Below are 16,019 nucleotides of genomic sequence, written 5' to 3'. Positions count from 1 at the left end.
CTACTCCCGACTTCTATGGGAGAAGCATCTCTATCCCTGCCATTGGAGCAAACAACTTTGAGCTTAAGCCTCAATTAGTTTCTCTAATGCAACAGAATTGCGAATTCCACGGACTTCCAATGGAAGATCCTCATCAGTTCTTAGCTGAGTTCTTGCAAATCTGTGACACAGTCAAGACTAATGGGGTAGACCCTGAGGTCTATAGACTGATGCTATTCCCTTTTGCTGTAAGAGACAGAGCTAAAATATGGTTGGACTCTCAACCTAAAGAAAGCCTGGACTCTTGGGAAAAGCTAGTCAATGCCTTCTTGGCAAAGTTCTTTCCACCACAAAGATGGAGTAAGCTTAGAGTGGAGGTCCAAACCTTCAGACAGAAGGATGGAGAATCCCTCTATGAAGCTTGGGAAAGATACAAACAATTAATCAGAAAATGTCCCTCTGACATGCTTTCTGAATGGAGCATCATAGGTATTTTCTATTATGGTCTCTCTGAACTATCTAAGATGTCCTTGGATAGCTCTGCTGGAGGATCTCTTCATCTGAAGAAGACGCCTACAGAAGCTCAAGAGCTAATTGAAATGGTTGCAAATAACCAATTCATGTACACTTCTGAAAGGAATCCTGTGAACAATGGGACTAGTCAGAAGAGAGGAGTTCTTGAGATTGATACTCTGAATGCCATTTTGGCTCAGAACAAGATATTGACTCAACAAGTCAATTTGATTTCTCAAAGTCTGTCTGGAATGCAAAATGCACCTGGCAGTACTAAGGATACTTCATCTGAGGAAGAAGCTTATGATCCTGAGAACCCTTCAATGGAAGAGGTGAATTACCTAGGAGAACCCTATGGAAACACCTATAATTCTTCATGGAGAAATCACCCAAATTTCTCATGGAAGAATCAAGAGAGACCTCAACAAGGTTTCAATAACAATAATGGTGGAAGAAACAGGCTTGGCAATAACAAGCCTTTTCCATCATCTTCTCAGCAACAGACAGAGAGTTCTAAGCAGAATACCTCTGACTTAGCAACCATGGTCTCTGATCTAATCAAAACCACTCAAAGTTTCATGACTGAAACAAGGTCTTCCAATAGGAATTTGGAAGGACAAGTGGGTCAGCTGAGCAAGAAAATCACTGAACTCCCTCCTAGTACTCTCCCAAGCAATACTGAAGAAAATCCAAAAGGAGAGTGCAAAGCCATAAACATGGCCGAATCTGGAGAGGAAAGAGAGGAAGTGAACGCCACTGAGGAAGACCTCAATGGGCGTACACCAACCTCCTCTGGGTTCCCCAATGAGGAACCATGGGAATCTGAGGCTCAAAATGAGACCATAGAGATTCCATTGGAATTACTTCTGCCATTCATGAGCTCTGATGAGTATTCTTCCTCTGAAGAGGATGAGTATGTCACTGAAGAGCAAGTTGCTAAATACCTTGGAGCAACCATGAAGCTAAATGACAAGTTATTTGGAAATGAGACTTGGGAGGATGAACCCCCTTTGCTCACCAAAGAACTGGATGACTTGTCTAGGCAGAAATTACCTCAAAAGAGACAAGATCCTGGGAAGTTTTCAATACCTTGCACCATAGGCACCATGACCTTCAAGAAGGCCTTGTGTGACTTAGGGTCAAGTGTAAACCTCATGCCCCTCTCTGTAATGGAGAAGCTAGGGATCTTTGAGGTGCAAGCTGCAAAAATCTCACTAGAGATGGCAGACAACTCAAGAAAACAAGCTTATGGACTTGTAGAGAATGTTTTGGTTAAGATTGAGGACCATTACATCCCTACTGATTTCATAGTTCTAGAGACTGGGGAGTGCATGGATGAATCCATCATCCTTGGCAGACCCTTCCTAGCCACAGCAAAGGCTGTGATTGATGTTGATAGAGGAGAGTTGATCATTCAAGTGAATGAAGAATCCTTGGTGTTTAAGGCTCAAGGACATCCCTCTGTCATCATGGAGAAGAAGCTTGAAGAGCTTCTCTCAAATCAGAGACAAACAGAGCCCCCACAGTCAAACTCTAAGTTTGGTGTTGGGAGGCCACAACCAAACTCTAAGTTTGGTGTTGAACCCCCACAGTCAAACTCTAAGTTTGGTGTTGGGAGGTTCCAACATTGCTCTGAGTATCTGTGAGGCTCCATGAGAGCCCTCTGTCAAGCTACTGACATTAAAGAAGCGCTTGTTGGGAGGCAACCCAATGTTTTATAATTAACTATTTCTCTTTGTTATTTTATGTTTTTTGTAGGTTGATGATCATAAGAAGTCACAAAATCCATTGAAAAAGCAAAAACAAAATGAAAAACAGGAAGAAAAACAGCACACCCTGGAGGAAGAATTCACTGGCGTTTAAACGCCAGTGAAGCTAGCATTTGGGCGTTTAACGCCCAGTCTGGCACCATTCTGGGCGTTTAACGCCAGAAAGGGGCACCAGACTGGCGTTAAACGCCAGAAAAGGGCTAGAACCTGGCATTAAACGCCAGAAATGGGCACCAGCCCGGCGTTTAACGCCAGAAATAGCTCAAAACGTGATTTTGAGCAACATTTGGTGTAGGGATGACTTTTCCTTGACACCACAGGATCTGTGGACCCCACAGGACCCCACCACCACTCTCTCTCTTCTTCCCCCATTCACCAATCACCTCAACACCTCTTCCCCAAAAACCCTTCACCTATCAAATCCCATCTTTCTCTTCACCACTCACATCCATCCTTCATAAAACCCCACCAACCTCACCCTTCAAATTCAAACCACTTTCCCTCCCAAACCCACCCATAATGGCCGAACCTCATCTCCCCTCTCTCCTATATAAACCCTTCTTCACCCCTTCATTTTCACACAACCTAAACAACACTTCTCCCCCTCTTTGGCCGAATACACCACCATCTCCCTCTTTCTCATTTCTTCTTCTTCTACTCTCTTCTTTCTTCTTTTGCTCGAGGACGAGCAACCATTTTAAGTTTGGTGTGGTAAAAGCGTTGCTTTTTCGTTTTCCATAACCATTATGGCATCCAAGGCCGGAGAAACCTCTAGAAAGAGGAAAGGGAAGGCAAAAGCTTCCACATCCGAGTCATGGGAGATGGATAGATTCATCTCAAGGGTGCATCAAGACCACTTCCATGAAGTTGTGGCCTTGAAGAAGGTGATCCCCGAGGTCCCCTTTTCACTCAAAAAGAGTGAATATCCGGAGATCCGCCATGAGATCCGAAGAAGAGGTTGGGAAGTACTTACCAACCCCATTCAATAAGTCGGAATCTTGATGGTTCAAGAGTTCTATGCCAATGCATGGATCACAAAGAACCATGATCAAAGTATGAACCCGGATCCAAAGAATTATCTTACTATGGTTCGGGGGAATTACTTGAATTTCAGTCCGGAAAGTGTAAGGTTGGCATTCAATTTGCCTATGATGCAAGGAGATGAACATCCTTACACTAGAAAGGTCAACTTTGATCAAAGGTTGGACCAAGTCCTCACAGTCATATGTGAAGAGGGCGCACAATGGAAGAGAGATTCAAGAGGCAAGCCGGTTCAATTAAGAAGGCATGACCTCAAGCCCATGGCTAGAGGATGGTTGGAGTTCATTCAACGCTCAATCACTCCCACTAGCAACCGGTCCGAAGTTACTCTAGACCGAGCCATCATGATTCATAGCATCATGATTGGAGAAGAAGTGGAAGTTCATGAGGTTATAGCCCAAGAACTCTATAAAGTGGCGGACAAGTCTTCCACCTTGGTAAGGCTAGCCTTTCCTCATCTCATTTGTCACCTCTGTTATTTAGTTGGAGTTGACATAGAAGGAGATACCCCCATTGATGAGGACAAGCCCATCACCAAGAAAAGGATGGAGCACACAAGAGACCCCTCTCATCATGAGATCCCTGAGATACCTCAAGGGATGCACTTCCTTCCACAAGACTATTGGGAGCAAGAACACCTCCCTAGGAGAATTGAGTTCCAACATGGGACAACTAAGGGTGGAGCATCAAGAACACTCCATTCTCCTCCATGAAATTAGAGAAGATCAAAGAATCATGAGAGAGGAGCAACAAAGGCAAGGAAGAGACCTTGAGGAGCTCAAGCACTCCATAGGATCTTCAAGAGGAAGAAAGAGCCGCCATCACTAAGGTGGACCCGTTCTTTGATTTCCTTGCTCTTTATTCTTCTGTTTTTCGAATTCTATGCTTATGTTTATCCATGTTTGTGTCTTGTGATCATTAGTGTCTTAGTGTCTATGCCTTAAAGTTATGAATGTCCTATGAATCCATCACCTTTCTTGAATAAAAAGTGCTTAAATTGAAAAGGAGAAGAATTGCATGAATTTTGAATTTTATAACAGTTTAATTGTTTTGATGTGGTGGCAATACTCTTGTTCTCTGAATGTATGCTTAAACAGTGCATATGTATCTTGAATTTGTGGTTCATGAAGGTTGGCTCTTGAAAGAATGATGAAAAAGGAGACATGTTACTGAGGATCTGAAAAATCAATAAAAATGATTCTTGAAGCAAGAAAAAGCAGTGAATACAAAAAAAAAAGAGGAAGCAAGCGAAAAAAAAAACCGAAAAAAAAAGAGAGAAAAGAAAGAAAAAGAAAGAAATAAAGTTGTGATCCAAGGCAATAAGAGTGTGCTTAAGAACCCTGGACACCTCTAATTGGGGACTTTAGCAAAGCTGAGTCACAATCTGAAAAGGTTCACCCAATTATGTGTCTGTGGCATGTATGTATCCGGTGGTAATACTGGAAGACAGAGTGCTTTGGGCCACGGCCAAGACTCATAAAGTAGCTGTGTTCAAGAAATCATCATACTTAACTAGGAGAATCAATAACACTATCTGGATTCTGAGTTCCTAAAGAAGCCAACCATTCTGGATTTCAAAGGATAGAGTGAGATGCCAAAACTGTTCAGAGGCAAAAAGCTAAAAGCCCCGCTCATCTAATTAATACTGATCTTCATAGATGTTTTTGGAATTCATTGCATATTCTCTTCTTTTTATCTTATTTGATTTTCAGTTGCTTGAGGACAAGCAACAATTTAAGTTTGGTGTTGTGATGAGCGGATAATTTATACACTTTTTGGCATTGTTTTTAGTATGTTTTTGGTAGTCTTAGTTGAGTTTTTAGTATATTTTTATTAGTTTTTAGTTAAAATTCACTTTTCTGGACTTTACTATGAGTTTGTGTGTTTTTCTGTGATTTCAGGTATTTTCTGGCTGAAATTGAGGGATCTGAGCAAAAATCTGATTCAGAGACTGAAAAGGACTGCAGATGCTGTTGGATTCTGACCTCCCTGCACTCGAAGTAGATTTTCTGGAGCTACAGAAGCCCAATTGGCGCGCTCTCAACGGCGTTGGAAAGTAGACATCCTGGGCTTTCCAGCAATATATGATAGTCCATACTTTGCCCAAGATTTGATGGCCCAAACCGGCGTTCAAAGTCACCTCAAGAAATCCCAGCGTTAAACGCTGGAACTGGCACCCAAATGGGAGTTAAACGCCCAAACTGGCATAAAAGCTGGCGTTTAACTCCAAGAAGAGTCTCTACACGAAAATGCTTCATTGCTCAGCCCAAGCACACACCAAGTGGGCCCGGAAGTGGATTTTTATGTCATTTACTCATCTTTGTACACCTTAGGCTACTAGTTCTCTATATATAGGACCTTTTACTATTGTATTTTCATCTTTGGATTATTTTAGATCCTTTGAGAATCGGCGGGGTAGCTATCTTCATTTTTATGCTATCTTAGATCATTGGGAGGCTGGCCATTCGGCCATGCCTAGACCTTATGCTTATGTATTTTCAACGGTGGAGTTTCTACACACCATAGATTAAGGTGTGGAGCTCTGCTGTACCTCGAGTATTAATGCAATTACTATTGTTCTTCTATTCAATTCCGCTTGTTCTTTGTCCAAGATATCACTTGTTCTTCAACTTGATGAAGGTGATGATTGACGCCCATCATCATTCTCACCCATGAACAAAGTGACTGACAACCACTCTTGTTCTACAAGCATCTGAGGCTTAGTGAATATCTCTTGGATTCCTGATAACACGATGCATGGTTGATCGACTGACAACCGAGTGCTCGCCTGACAAACGAGCCAGCCATTCCGTGGGATCAGAGTCTTCGTGGTATAGGCAAGAACTGATGGCGGCATTCAAGAGAATCCGGAAGGTCTAACCTCGTCTGTGGTATTCTGAGTAGGATTCAATGATTGAATGACTGTGACGTGCTTCAAACTCCTAGCAGGCTAGGGCGTTAGTGACAGACGCAAAAGAATCAATGGATTCTATTCCGGCCTGAACGAGAACCGACAGATGATTAGCCTATGCTGTGACAGAGCATCAGGGACGTATTTTCACTGAGAGGATGGGAGGTAGCTGCTGACAACAGTGAAACCCTACACGAGCTTGCCATGGAAAGGAGTAAGAAGGATTGGATGAAGGCAGTAGGAAAGCAGAGAGACGGAAGGGAAGGCATCTTCATACGCTTGTCTGAAGCTCTTACACCAATGATATACATAAGTATCTCTATCTTTATCTTTATGCTTTATTTGTTCATCACTATACCCATTTGAGTCTGCCTGACTGAGATCTACAAGATGACCATAGCTTGCTTCATACCACCAATCTCCGTGGGATCGACCCTTACTCGTGTAAGGTTTATTACTTGGACGACCCAGTGCACTTGCTGGTTAGTTGTGCGAAGTTGTGTTTATGCCATGGTATTGAGCACCAAGTCTTTGGAGCCATTACTAGGGATTGTTTATGTTTTGGAAAGTATTGATCACAATTTCGTGCACCAAGTGGCGTAGAAGGGGAGAGATCTTATTGCAGATCCCGCCAGGAATCTGGACAAGGCTGCCAGCCACCCGTTGAGTTGTTGTACCTCTTTGATGCAAGTCAGGCTTTTCATGTCGAGTACGGCCCTGCACTTGTCCGGGTTTGCCTCGATTCCTCTCTGTCTGATCATAAAATCCAAGAATTTACCAGCTTCTACTGCGAAGGTACATTTTATGGGATTGAGTCGCACGCCGTGTTGTCTTATGGTGTTGAATACTTGTGTCAGGTTGGATGATAACATCTCTTCGTTTTGCGTCTTCACTAGCATATCGTTTACGTAGACCTCCATGATCTTTCCAATGTGTTCCGAAAAAACTTTATTCATTAATCTTTGGTAAGTGGCTCCCGCGTTCTTGAGACCGAAGGGCATAACAATGTAGCAGTAATTTGCCTTTGGGGTTAAGAAAGAGGTTTTTTCTTGGTCGGGTGGGTACATTGGGATTTGGTTATATCCCGAGTATGCATCCATAAAGGAGAGGTATTTTTATCCGGAGGAGGCATCTACCAGTGCGTCGATGTTTGGGAGCGGATAAGGATCTTTCGGGCAAGCTTTGTTGAGATCGGTATAGTCAGTGCACATTCTCCACTTCCCATTTGACTTTTTTACCAAAACGACATTAGCAAGCCATAGCGGGTATTTGACTTCTCTTATGAAGCCTGCCTCCAGTAGAGCTCGTACCTGTTCTTCCACCACTTGAAAGCGTTCTGGTCCTAGCTTTCTGCGCCTTTGTTGTACCGGCCGAGATTCTGGGTAGACTACTAGCTTGTGGCACATTAGTTTGGGATCTATGCCTGGCATGTGTGCGGCCTTCCACACAAAGAGGTCGGCGTTGTCGCGTAGGAACTGTATGAGTGATTCTTTTATGTCCCCTTTTAGGAGTGTGCCGATGTTGGTTATTTGGTCCGGGGTGTTCCCGATATGGATTTTCTCTATTTCTCCTTCAGGTTGTGGGCGGAGTTTCTCCCGCCTCCGAACTCCACCGAGCTCGATTGTGTGGAATTCTTCTCCTCTACCTCTGAGGTTTAGACTTTCGTTGTAACAGCGGCGCGCCATTTTTTGGTCTGCCTTTACTGTGGCTATTCCTTCTGCAGTTGGGAACTTCATGCATAGATGCGGAGTCGAGACTATTGCGCCGAGTTGATTTAACGTTGTCCGACCTATTAGGGCATTGTAGGCTGAGCTTACGCCAACGACGATGTAATCTATTTTGAGTGTTCTTGACTGACTTCCCTTTCCAAAAGTTGTGTGGAGCGGGATGTATCCCATTGGTTGAACCGGGGTATCTCCTAAACCGAACAGGCTGTCCGGATATGCTCTGAGTTCCTTTTCTTCCAAACCGAGTTTGTCGAAGGCAGTTTTAAATAAGATATCGGCAGAGCTCCCCTGGTCGATCAATGTATGGTGAAGATTTGTGTTTGCCAGTATAATAGTGATCACCATGGGATCGTCATGCCCTGCCGTGACGCCGAATGCGTCTTCCTTGGTAAAAGTGATCGCCGAGATGTCGAGTGTTTCCTTCTTTTCTGCGACATGGTATACGTCTTTGAGATGTCTCTTGCGGGATGATTTGGAGATTCCTCCCCCGGCGAATCCACCGTGTATCATGTGGACATGTCTTTCTGGCATCCGGGATGATCGTGCGGTTGGTCCGACGTCTTCTACTCTTCTTCTTTTCCTTTATTCATCATCACGGGTGACTAGGTAGCGATCTAGCTTCCCTTCTCGTACGAGCTTTTCTATGACGTTTTTCAAGTCAAAACACTCATTGGTGGAGTGCCCGCGGATCCGATGGTATTCACAATATTTAGCCCGGTTTCCTCCTCCTTTTTTTTCTTTGAGTGGTCGAGCTGGTGGTATTTTTTCTGTTTGCAAACCTCTCTGTAGACATCCACAAGAGACACCCGAAGAGGGGTGTAATTGTGGTACTTTTTGATTTTCTCTCCATGTCAATCTTCCTTTTTTTCTGGAATCTTTGTCTTTATCCCGAGGGGTGAACCCTGCTTTTGAGGTCTCTTCTAATAGGGAGTTTTCCTCCATGTTGATGTACTTTTTCGCTCGCTCCTGCACCTCGTTCAGAGATGTGGGGTACTTCTTTGATATGGATTGGCTAAAAGGCCCTTCTCGCACACCATTAATGAGACCCATGATGGCAGCTTCTGTTGGAAGGTTTTGTATATCCATGCATGTTTTGTTGAATCTCTCTATGTAATTACGCAGGGTTTCCCGCTCTCCTTGTCTGATTCCTAGTAAGCTCGGAGCATGTTTAGCTTTGTCCTTTTGGATGGAGAATCTGGCCAGGAATTTTTTAGCCATGTCGTCAAAACTTGAGATGGACCTAGGAGGGAGATTGTCGAACCATCTAATTGCTATTTTTGTTAAAGTGGTTGGAAAGGCTTTGCAACGAACTGCATCTGAGGCATCGGTGAGGTACATTCTGCTTCTGAAGTTGCTGAGATGATGGCTGGGATCTGTAGTGCCGTCGTATAGGGAGTTTAAAGTCATTTGGGATTTTTGTCTTCATGATTTCTTTGGTGAATGGGTCTTGCTCCTTTCGTGCGTTGTCTTCGGGAGTGGATCGGCTGGCTTTTGTCTTGACATCAGCTTCAATTTTTAGGAGTTTGGTTTCCAGTTCCCGGTGTCTCCTTATTTCTCTTTGCAGATCCTTCTCGGCCTCTCGTTGACGTAGGGCATCTTCCTCAAGTTGTTTTAACCGATCTTGGAATGCTTCCAGGGCTCCCTCGTTTGGGGAATTCTTATTGTTGATTTGGGGAGTATCTTTTGGTGTTGTGCCCACATTTTTGTGTGGCGTTCTTTCTTCTAGATTTGAGGTGTGATCGTTGTCATGGTCATCCGCCATGGTAATGGGATGACTTCCAGGTTCCCCGGCATCGGCGCCAATGTTCCGAGGGTTACCTGAAACTAGAGGTCGATTTCGGACGAGATCTTTTATGCTGATCGGAGCTGCTGAGTCCGATCTTACGGAGGTGTTTAGAGTCGCGGTGTCCGACGTGTGAGACTTGGTGATAATGCTGATCCTTCGTCCCCGGAGGGTGGGGGGTACCTGCAAGGGACTCCGTTGCTTAAGTTAGCAAGGGTATTAAGCAGGTTTTTTGTAGAATCAGAGTATGAGTTATACCTGGGTGCTCCAGTGTATTTATAATGGCGTAGAGTGACCTTCTTAGATAAGATAAGTTAGTTATCTTATCTTATCTTTATCTTCGAGCGAGGTCATCTTATCTTTAAGGGAACCACCTTTATCTCTATAAGCTTGGGCCGCCCTTGGATTCGGGTCGTGTTCCTCTGCTTGGGCCCTTTTATTGGGCTTTCCTGTGACTTGGCCGAGCTCTTTAAGAAGAGGTCGGGTCATCTTGACCGGAAGAGGTCGGTCACTTTGTCTGTAGAACATCCCGGGTCGGACACCTCGACCCAGGGTATGAACAGTAATCACTATATTCTTCTCTAATCATGCTTTATAAACTTTGTTCTTCATCTAACCAATCAACAAATATTTAATGTATACATACAAACATCATGAGGTCTTTTTCAAGGTTGTAATGGGGCTAAGGTAAAGATAAGGGTATATATATAAGGCTAAGTGAGCTAATAATTGAACCCTTGATTAGTCTAAGATGTCACCTAACATATACATACTCTATATAATCTAAAAATCTTGCCTAGCTGCCCAATTTTTTCCACTTGTGTGTTACATACTCATGCACCAATTTTATTTTTGATTTTATTCCATGTGCATTGATTCTTTAATTTTTGTACTGGGGTAATTTTTTTCCCCTTATTTAATTACTTAATAAAATTTTTTCTTTTTTCTTTTTTTTTTCAATCTTTTTTTTTTTGAAATATAAGAATAATATATCAATGCACATGGTGTTTTAATTATTTTGATTTCACATGAGTATGCTCCCAAATTTCAAATAATTTATTCACTTTAATACCTTTTTCCTATCATCCCATGTTCCCATAAATTTCCCTACACTTAGTTGATACACAATTTCTATCTTAAGCTAACCAAGGATTCAACTTGAGAATTTAATTTGTTTTTTCTGCTTAAGGCTAGTAATGTGGTTATAGAACAGAAGGGGATTAAAAGGCTCAAGGGGGCTAACAAGGGTGATGTAAAAGGTAGGTTTATTTGGGATAAGTGAGCAAAAATTCAAATAATGGCCTCAATCACATGCAGGTATGTAAATACACTAAATAATGGACATATAGAATGGAACAAAGCAAAGATTGCAATTATAGAGAAGAAAACACACAAGAAAAAAAATAGTTATGGTTTAAATAATGTAACCATGTATTTAGGCTCAAAGTTTTCACGGGTTGTGTGTTCTTTAGCTCAAAAACCATGTTCCAATTACAACTTCCAAACAAATTTAACACATAGAAAATTTTAATAATTTTTTTAATTTAAATTAGTGAAATTTTTTAAAAATAGGGTCTTAAAAAGAAACTTATTATTTTTCAACCAAGTAGTACTTAGATGCAAACAATCAACTACACATGCAATTTATTATGCAATGCAACAATGAGCAAAAAAAAAAAATAGAATATTGGTGTTGAGAAGAGAATAACTAACCCGTGGAGATCGGTATCGACCTCCCCACACTTAAAGACTGCACCGTCCTCGGTGCATGCTAAGATGTACAGGTGGACGGGCTGCTCCAACTGATGCCTTTCTCTATAGATTGTGTAGATTGACTTGCCTGTCTCCCCATATAGATGTTCTTCCTTTCTCTTCGTGGTGGCCATCCTGAAAGAAGTGAAAAAGGAAGGAAAGTAACCCAAAAATAAAGATAAGAACATAAATAAAATATGGGTGTTAATGCCAAATAATAAAGGTCTCAATTACATGGTATCTACAACATGCAAGTGAGAAAATAATAAAAGCACATGGCATATCAATAGTGCAAAAAATTGCAACAATGAGAAAGAGAGTGTGGGTAATGCAAGGTAGAGTAAGTGCATATCAATGCAAAAGGAATATTAGTATTATAAAAATTAGCATTGACTTATGAATAATACCCAATCAGAATAAAATAAGTCATGAAGCACCATAATAATTCAAGAAAAGAAGCAATAGTTGAAGAGAGAATTTTAACACCAATGAAAAAGAAAAAAGAAAGTAAGAAAGGAGGAAGAAAGAAATAAGAAGGAAAGAAAAGATTTAGATATGGGTAAGAAAAGATAAGATATTTGGCTGATTTGGATAAACTGTGTGCCGCTTGTGACGCGGACGCATGAGTGACACGTTCGCGCGAATAGCGCTTCTATGAAATGACGCGGACGCGTCATCCACACGGTTTTGTGCCATTAGCGCGAGGGCAGCCTCGCGGTCACGCAACTCTCTGTTTGAAACTCATATTGCCAAATCTTTGGGTGACGCGATCGCGTGGTTAACGCGATCGCGTGGATGGCCTGAATTTGAAAACGGCGCAAATGCGTGGGGTACGCGTACGCGTGGCAGGGCTCGTGCTTCTTGCACGAGTCCAGCCCAATTCTCGCTCAACTTTCGGCCATACACCCTTTTTACGTCAATTTTGAGGCACGCGTTCGCGTGGGTGACGCGGACGCGTGGGAGGCATTTTTCCCACATGATGCGGATGCGTCATCGACGCGGTCGCGTGGACCAATTTATGCCAAAGGCATGCCTCCAGCCACGCTCTCGCGTGACTCTCTATAAAGTCTCTTTTCTTCCTAAGGCACAGGGGACGCGGACGCGTCGGCGACGCTGTCGCGTCGCGTGCCCTTTTCTTATTTTTTTGTTTTTTTTAATTGATGCATTATGCAAAATGCAATGAATGTTATGCAAAATTCCAGGTTCAATCAAAACTCAAAAACAGAATAAAATTTAAACTGAAAAAAAGGAACGATCATACCATGGTGGGTTGTCTCCCACCTAGCAGTTTTTGTTAAAGTCCTTAAGTTGGACATTCTGGTGAGCTCCTTGTTATGGTGGCTTGTGCTTGTATTCATCCAAAAATCTCCACCAGTGTTTGGAATTCCCACAGCCTCTGGGATCCCAAACTTTGCTTGTGCACCCGTCTTCAAGTGGATCCTGATGATTCCATCTGGGTGGCAAGCAATCTGAATCCTCAGGAGAGCTGTCAAATAACTTCCTAGAATCCTCAGGGGAGCTGCCAAATAACTTCATAGACCCATTCAACTGAGCTTTACACCAAACTTTGCATGTCAACTTGGAGCATACAACCATGTTGAACCTTGCTTGACAACTCCAACCACTAACCATCTTCTTCTTGATCTTAATGCCACAAAGAGCTCTAAGTTGACCATCCGTCTCTAGAAGCCCATATTCAAGTGGGAAAGTAAAGGTCAAAGATAAGAATTTTACCCACTTGAACATTGTGTTGGACGGTAATGGCTTCGGGAGAGGTGTTTCTAATGATCTTGCAAGCTCCACTCCCTTGTGCTCTTCTTTGACAACTTCCACCTCTTTGCAATCTTCTTCAATATCAACCTCCTCCTCTTGGTGGTTATCTTCCAATTCAATCCCTTCTTCATTGTCCACCAAGGGCATGTGAGGTTGTGCTTCTTCTTTTTTAATCTCCATGTCAAGTCCAATGGGGAAGGATTCAAATGTAGATAAGAATTCATTAATGATTGAATCCATCTCTTGATCATCCCCTTCAAAGTCTTCAACCATGATATGCTTTGGAGGTTGTACACCCTCCTCAACATCAAATTCAAACTTCTTTAAAGGAGGCTCTATAACTTGACTTTCCCATGGAGGTTCAGCATCTCCTAAGTCTTCAACCACTTTTTCTTCTTCAATGGCAGGCGTAGCTTCTTCCAATTGTTCCAATACCAAATCGTGTTGCTCACTGTCCACCGGAGTGTCTAACTTCTCCTTCCTGCCATGTTCTTCAGTAGATTCTCCATATGAAGCCATGGGGGTTCCTTGAATGTCCGAACGTCGGAAAGGTAATCGATTTATCGCTTGATCCAGGTGTTTAAATATGAAATCGTATTCCTCCTTAATGGCTTCTTTTCTATGATAACTCCCTTCAACTACTCCTTCATCTGCAAAGGTCTCTTCTACCTTCACCTTTAGTGCCTCCTCTAGCTCTTTATAAAGTATGAATTCGTGAAGATGATCCATTCTCTCTTGTTCTATGTTAATAGCATCATTGGGATCATGTTGCTCTTGATTGATGGATGTGGGTGTTCTTCCATGGATGGTGGTGATGGAATGGAGAGATCATTCTGTTGTTGAGATGGAAGTGCACTGGAGCTTGAGGGTTGAGTATTCGAGGTAGAGGATTGGTCCATGCAGGATATAAGATTTTGGAGTTTAGAAGTGAGACCCCTGAGAGAGGTAAGTGTGTTCTCCATGGAGGTTTGGGGTGGACAAGAGGGTTCATCTTGATAATGTTAAGGAGATGGTGTATATTGAGGTGGTGGTTCATGAGAGTAATTATGTTGGAATGGGGGTGGTTCTATGTGTGGTTCATTTGGCTCATAAGGTGGTTGGTATGGTGGATACGGGTTAGGGTCATATGAAGGTGAATAGTGGAAAGGGGCTTGTGAGTATGGTGGTCCAAAGTTATATTGAGGAGGGGGTTCATAGGCATATGGTGGTGGTTATTGATAATCAAAAGAGTGCTCACCATAGGCATTGCCTTGATATGCATCACGGAACGGTTGTTAATAGTCCATTGGAGGTAGTTGTTGCCATGAGGGTTGATCAAATCCTTGTAGCTCCTCCCATCTTTGATTGTCCCATCATTGATGCAAGTTGTCATTATAATCTCCTCTTCCTGCAATATAATTGTAACCCGACTCATAGCCAAAGGGGTGAGAGTTCATAGTAGTGAGAGAAAATAAAAACAAAAACTAACAAAAAGGAAAATATTTTGAAAAAAATATGATTTTTGAAAAAAAAGATAAGATAAGATTTTGAAAAAGATATGATTTTTTTTTTGAAAAAGATTTGAAATTTGAAATTTGATTTTGAAATAAGATAAGATAAGATAAAAATTTTAATAGAAATCTGAAAAAAAAATTTTTGAAAAATATTTACAATAACCAATAATAAGGCACGCGTTTGCAATTCCCCAGCAACGGCGCCATTTTGAAGAACTGAAGATTGATGGTTTAGAAGTTATAATAAATTCTCGTTGTAAGTATAGTTTCTAAACCAAGCAATCAACCTTTCTTACAAATGTTTGGTTGTCATAAGTAACAAACCCAGTAAAATTTATAAACCGAAGTAATCAAACCTCGGGTCGTCTTCTCAAGGAATTGAAGGGAAGTATGTTTTACTATTGGTTATGGAAAACAGTGTTTTTGGGTTTTGAAAAGGTTTTGAACAAGAGAAATGGATTGCAGGAAATTAATAAATTAATAACTAATAAAATCTCTTGGCAAAGTATGAAAACTGGAAGTCCTATCGTAGTTATCCTTATGAATGGTGATGAGAATTATATTTCTACTACCACTAAGTCAACCTCTAACTATGAAGGTCAGTTAAGTGGACAAATTAATTTAACACCTAAAGTCCTAGTCAACTCCTGAGGAAAGACTAGAGTTATAGGAATCTAATCAATCAGCAAGGATAATAATTTTCAATCACGTTGAGTTTGACAACTCAAGAGTTACCAATTAATCAACCAAAACCAAGAATATAGAAAGCTAAGTTAAAATCATAAATATCTGGAATACCTCAAATTAAATTGAATGGAGATGTCAATTCTAACATGGAAAAGTTCATAATCCAATTGGGCAACATAAATCAAGTACAAATAAAAGCTTCAGAGTGAACAAAAATAGAAGAGAAACATAAATTATTGAACCAGGTACGAAGAAACAATCCTAATGACTAAAGGAGATCCTAATCCTAAAACCTAAGAGAGAGGAGAGAACCTCTCTCCCTAAAAACTACATCTAAATTATGAAAAGTGAATTATGAGTCTTCCCCCCTTCATTCCTCTACTTTGCAGCCTTTAATCTGTGTTTTCTGGGCTTAAAACTGGGCCGAAAATGGCCCAGGATTCACTGGAAACGAATTCTGCCACGCTAATTTTTGCAGATGCAATGCATCCACGTGGAGCACGTGTTCGCGTCGCCTAACTATATGGCCACTATAGGAAATTATATATCAAATCGAAGCCCCAGACGTTAGCTTTCCAATGCAACTAAAAC

The 16,019-nt window shown here is 41.8% G+C and overlaps 1 non-coding gene across 1 annotated transcript; it reads right to left on the bottom strand.

The window, feature by feature from the left end:
- Positions 1–341: 341 nt before the first annotated feature.
- Positions 342–449, bottom strand: LOC130937484 (small nucleolar RNA R71). Its single transcript, XR_009068703.1, has one exon. It is a non-coding gene; the product is annotated as a small nucleolar RNA R71 (small nucleolar RNA).
- Positions 450–16,019: the final 15,570 nt, after the last annotated feature.

This window comes from Arachis stenosperma, chromosome 6, assembly GCF_014773155.1.
Source record: "Arachis stenosperma cultivar V10309 chromosome 6, arast.V10309.gnm1.PFL2, whole genome shotgun sequence".
NCBI classification, from domain to species: domain Eukaryota; kingdom Viridiplantae; phylum Streptophyta; class Magnoliopsida; order Fabales; family Fabaceae; genus Arachis; species Arachis stenosperma.
Note: the sequence above shows the minus strand (reverse complement) of the source record. Positions and strands in the feature narration are given on the sequence as shown.